Source organism: Phalacrocorax carbo, chromosome 2 (assembly GCF_963921805.1).
Source record: "Phalacrocorax carbo chromosome 2, bPhaCar2.1, whole genome shotgun sequence".
NCBI classification, from domain to species: Eukaryota; Metazoa; Chordata; class Aves; order Suliformes; family Phalacrocoracidae; genus Phalacrocorax; species Phalacrocorax carbo.
This window is the reverse complement of record NC_087514.1, coordinates 114,301,680-114,307,841: the sequence shown is the minus strand read 5'-3', so window position 1 is coordinate 114,307,841 and position 6,162 is coordinate 114,301,680. Positions and strand designations below refer to the sequence as shown.

The window sequence follows — 6,162 nt, the reverse complement described above, 5'->3', positions numbered from 1 at the left end:
AAAAATCATGGAAGAGTTACTGTTATGCATTTTCTTCCTGTGTAGCATCTGATTGTTAAAATCATTAACGGCTTCAAAGTGATAGTTTGGCCATCATTAATACAGAAATTAAGTCTTCAGGCATCTGAAGCCCTCACTAGCTTCACACAAAGAATAAGCAACTCCATGTATCTTTCTACACTTCACGATGACATTAACTCCATGATGATTAAACAAATCAGGAATGGGAGAATAATACAATAATTCAAAAATCTTAATTTCATATGTAATCATATTCAGTACCACTGGTATAAGGATTCTGATGACTTTAATCAATGTATCAGTGGACAAGAAACACACCTAAAAAGATCTGTGCAGAAGTTGACAGGCTTTTTTGACATTTCTGTCATATTTAATTACATTCCTCTCAGATTTCTATGGGAAGATTCGAATTTGACACTGACTTCTATTAATGTCTTCAGACATATTTACAACACACAGTTATTAGATCTCTTTGGAAAGTTTAGGTCTCAACTATTATTAAATTTTACAGAACTTTGCATTAGGAGCCTGGACACTAGCAAACATGTTGACTACCTCAGAGGCCAAAAATTAAAATACCCTTACATGCTTTGATTTAGTTTCTCAAATACATGACAGACATACCATGGCAATATGGCGTGAAGGAATCTGTACCACTGCTGTGTCTGATTTGCCTTTTCTTTGGCATACATAGTTAAACAGGCAATGAAGTAATAACATGGGGTCTGTAGCAATTACTCTAGCAAGCTACTGTATTGTCAGAAAATAAGATCTTTACTATTTGGAATCAATTTATAAAACCTCATAGCAAATAAGGGATTTTTCTCTACCCTATACCAAAGTAGTCTTCTATAGGACAGGTCATGAACGTTATGCAAAAGTAATCTCAAATACAAGTTAAGTACAGACCGAACTCATCAATCATGGTTTAAGGAAATAAAGAAATAAGGAATAAGGAAATAATAAGGGGAAAAAAGGAAAAGGAATAAGGCCATAAGGAAAAAAATCCACTGCACGTGATCACAGACTATACATCGTAACTTCTTAGAAATGAAAATTCCATAACGACATTATTATTTAATAGACTGATCTTGAGTAACTAATCTATCTACTGATGTTAAACAATGTGAATTAATAGTAAATATAATACTTAAAGCTGTAGATTTTGCTAAGGTACCTGCTGCGCTTAAAGTCTGAATTGCTACATGACCTGCGCCCCAGAAACCATTAGGCTGAATTCCAATCAGGATTCTACTGTGTTATGCATATTCAAAGCTATATTCAAAGCTTCATGATTACAAAATTAAAATTGTTTCTCAGTGTGCAAAAATATGTAATTTTGTTTTTAGTATGAAAGGTAATAGCATATTTGTAACAGCCCAGAAAATTCTTGCTCTCATATGCTCTTTCTTTACCAATACAGCCACAGTAACAAAACTAGCAAAAATTCCCCTACTCTGTCTCAATCATCTCAAAGTAAAATTAATATCAACATCAAATAGGGTCATTTGAATATCATTGACACTTACTGTCACCATTTTTTTAATACAGAGAGCAAACGACATTAATACAATCCCATATTTAATAGGAAAGTAGATCTCTATGGTTAACATAACCAAGGAACTTAAACTGTTCCTAATCTGGCCAAACTGTCAGTCAGGGTCCTTCCTCATAATCAGAGAGCAGGAGAATGAAACTACTGCTCCATTATCTTATGCAAATACTCTAGATGGCCAAACATGACTTTTACAGTGATATTTGACCACGCACCTTTGATGCTTTGACAGAAAGACTAAAAAAGATTAAGTGATTGAAATCATCACCGCTAAGAAAAAAGAGAATTGGAACACGCATGTTATGCACTTCTTTAGTTCATTTTGTCATCATACAATTTATTTTGGCTAAGACAGAGTTATATGCACAAACTTGATACACATGCAGCTCAAATTATTCTTTCTTACGTAGTTGGAACTAAGTGTAAATTAAGCATGATCAACAAGATGACACAAAGACATACTTGAAAACCTCATTTCTGTTGACCACAGTTACTATATATCTATCTGCAAATGCAGATAAACAACTTGCTGGGTAGATTTTCAAAAGTAGTCAATGCTACCCTAAGCATGGTCATATTTAAATGAAATAAAATTTCACATTATGTGTTACTTTGGTCTGAAGATGATAAACAACCACTTACCAAAGTATAAGACAGCTGGCAAGTTTTCACAGCTGAGGAAGTGACTATGTCTTTTATTGGCTCGGTTTCCTTCTTCAGTCAAACTTAGGTAAAATACTGAACAACTGAGAGCCCCAGTAGTAGTAAGGGTGAGTATTCACACTCTTGACTTGTTTATTAGTGCTTTTTAACACAGCTATCAAATATTATGCAACTGTACATTAGTTCTTATTGATGATCCTGCAAACAAAACCCTCCTAAAAAAAGGGGAAAAATCCCAAAGCAGCGAAGTAAACATGGAAAAATACTTTATATTAACTTCCTTCACATTTTGTAATCTTAATTGTGCAGTAAAGCAGCGTTTCAGTGGAGAAAAAAAAGGACAAACAAAACAAAAAAACAAACCAACAAGTAACCTCAGCAAGCTTGTTTCTACTTAACTACTTTCCTCATTTTGACTTTTTAACGGCAAGAAAAGAAACACAACCCATGCAAAGAATATAAATCTTCCTATAAAAGCTCTTTCCCAGGTTGACTGTTAGTGCACACAAGAAGCTAGTATAAAGACATTTTCCGCAAAACTTCCAGTTTACACAACGACAACTCAAAATACTACACCGCTGTTAAACTGACTTTATTTATTGGGAAAGTCTACAGGGGAGACTTTTGGACAAAATTTTTGGACAATATTTTGGGCAAAATATTTAAGACTGAATGTAGACATGGCACAAAGAGAAACACTTTACAATTTATTATTGAAAAAGTCTTGCCTGCTATGTCTCTCATTTGATCCAAATACACAGATGATCTTATACCTAATTAAGCTGCAACTTTACACACACTGTGTCCATCATAGGCCTAAGTATCAGAAAATTGCTAAGGGCTAAAGTATTTACAACCACTGTCGTCTTTTCTCCTGAAACAAAACACTGCATCATTACGTAATTACAATGTCTATTGTTGAAGATTTCACAAGGAATGTATAAATTTGTGTGGAGAGCTGTTGTCTGTAAAGGGAGTAAGGTTACAGATCAACAACCAAATTTTACAGGGATATTCACTGTCACCAGGAGGTCAGTTTGGATAACCTTTTATCGGTAAAGCTTTGCCTCAGGAATACAGCAATTTTCCAGTTTCAGAGAATTTTCCCCTTGCCTGTCCCCGTAGCTTCACTCCTCCTCAGAAATCTGGCCAGTGCTGCTGACTTTAATTTTAGATCTCTGCTAATTCACTTGTTAAAAATACTATTTCTGTCTTAATACTGTGCATTTTGAGACATTGCCCATGCTGTAGCACTTAAGAGAAACGTATGTGAAAAAGAAAGTAATTATAAATATTCACTGCTTTCATGCACAGAACAGGACCAGAAATTTAATACTGTGTCAGCAGACTGTTTCAGAACTACATCCACACACTCTCTGGCGATATGTAAACTTGCTGCCTCACCCTTATACATTTTCTTCTTCAAAGCAGATACCAAAGAAATGAGTTTGTCCCCAGTTTTTTAACATTAAAGACAGTAGGTCAAATTAATCCCTAGTGTAACTCAATGAGATTGGTCCTTCATCTTTTTCCCCATGGAAAGCACTATTCCAAAACATACATTTAATTAATATCCTCTCTCATCTGTAGATTCCTCCAGGGCTTTTAAACTTTTCCTTGTGGCATACTCTTTGCAACTAACATAAGTTAATACAAAGGCTCCATCTATGTTGGTGCTTTATTAGTTTTAGGAAATAATTTTAACATATATGTTTAAAGATGTTTCCACAAGCACACAAATAACATAGTGATCACTCAACAGTGGAATTATGCAACTAACCTAAAGCAAAACCAAGGAAGTAGTTTTATAGTCTGTGACAGCATATGGAAAAGTAGTGGAAGAGAAGGAGAAGCCATGCCTCAAGATAGGTAAAACTGGGTTTGGAAAAAAAAAAAATCTGCCTGTTGATCCTCTCTCGCCTACATTAATAGTCAAAGGCAAAGCTCCTATTAGTTAAAATTACATAGGATCAAGCTTTCTATGAAGAGGGATAAAGTTTTCTCAGGGCTCTCAATCAGAGATTATTACTGAATTGACTTAAGCATATACATAAGAGTCTTCCTGAAAAAAGTCATCTTGGGTGTACACATAAACAAAGGAAAGATGCACAGGCTTTCCTGAATCGGGAAACGTGAGGCAAATAGCAGCCAGGAAGGGAAAAGTGAAAGCAAGTGTAATAAGAAGGAGGAATAACATTATCTCCTAACTGCATTTAGCTTCTTGAAATTAGAATTAGACAAACCAGATAAATAAAGACTCAGGCTTCAGTGAATGTCTATTTTAAAATCCTTTAACTGCCTCTACATCCACTCCCTTTCTAGCTCTGAATTGCAGTGATGCTGGACAGCAGAGACATACAGATATTGTAGGTTATAATTTCACGATTTCTGAATGGGACTCCTCTGAAAGGTTGGGACTATGAAGTAACAAAAGAGCATATGGAAAACTCTCCATGATTATGAAATAAAAACCCCATCATTAGCACACTTAGCCTCCAAATACTGTTATAGAAGAGAGAGGGCAGAGAGGGGAAGGGACCACTAATGCTACTCAAACCTCAGTTCATATCTAGGCAGGTTATGTAAGTTTGGAACTTTCAACTTGAGCAGAAGAAAAAAACTGAGGTTAGATTTTAAAAAGAAAAACAATATAATTGTGAACTCGCTATATATTAACAAAAGATATTTCCAAAACCTACTGCAATACCATTCAGCTCCCTAGATTACCTAGGATGTCGACCCTTAGGACCAGAGATTCACGTAAGACAAGATCAGTGGAAGACCATGTGACCAAAACCAATGCTCTTAGCAAGATATTTGTCAGATGAGGCTAATACCTAGTGAAGAAATACTGTTGAAACTTTTGGTTCTTGGACTTTATCCCCTGCCTTGTACTTGCTCTGGAAATAGCCAGCTGAACACCGTCACTAGCCATGATAATGCAAGCATCTTTGATTACAAAAAATCCATAAGGTCAGAAAAACCCTCAAATATCCAGAATTAATCTTCTGGAAGCACTTTAAAATGACATCTCATTTTCCACAGCTGATAAGAATACAACTTAATAGAATATACACTCTGTGGCGTGATATAATCTTATAGTAAGAAGGTCATTCCATTTCATTATTTTCTCATGTGTGCAGGCTTTTTACATAAGAACTCCTCAACTTCTACTATATTTTCAGCTGCTAAGATTCCTAAAGTACGATGTGATTTTTGAGAAAGAAATTAAAAGTAATAAGAGCCTGAAAACAAAATGAAGCTGGTGTCTTTAAAATCTCTTCCCAAAATTTAAGTGATCTTGCAACCACATCTAATTCTTAGTACAATCAGTTTAGAATAATTGATCATTTGCAAAACCATTCTAAGGCGTAGTATTTACACGCTTTTGCCAAACAAATGGTGGTAATTTATTGTACATACCGTTAATTTGTATTTTCTTCTCCAAAAATTTTTAAGTGAGAAAAAAAGCCCATCAAAACAGCACTCAAAAATGTTCACCTGAATGCATTCTGCAGAGAAAGCTTCCTCAGTACCATGGAAAACAACTGAACATCAAGGTTCTAGAAACAATCTTCTTTTCAAGGTATAACCTTTCTAATTTTATTGTCAGCTTTTGTTCAATTAAAAATTTACCAGCAGCTTCCAAAGGTCACAGAGCAAATAGATTACCCTAACCATACTCACATTTGGGTGAGATCCTAGACATATTGCAGTCAAAGGGAAAATATGCCAGGACACTACTTCAGGGGAGGAAGCTTTCAGCCCTGGTATGAAATATTGCTCCACAAGCAGTTCCACTGGTCAGCAATTATGCAACAGCAGCAAGACATGGTAGAATAACTAGTCATGCAGCTCTTTTCAATTCCCAAGGAACGGCAATGTTTATTTGGTTTGAGGTATGATTTTTAAGAAAATATTTT

The 6,162-nt window shown here is 35.2% G+C and overlaps 1 protein-coding gene across 4 annotated transcripts in view; it reads right to left on the bottom strand.

Moving 5' to 3' along the window:
* Positions 1–6,162, bottom strand: part of BBS9 (Bardet-Biedl syndrome 9) — a 312,074-nt gene that overhangs the window by 82,964 nt on the left and 222,948 nt on the right. The window lies entirely within an intron of this gene.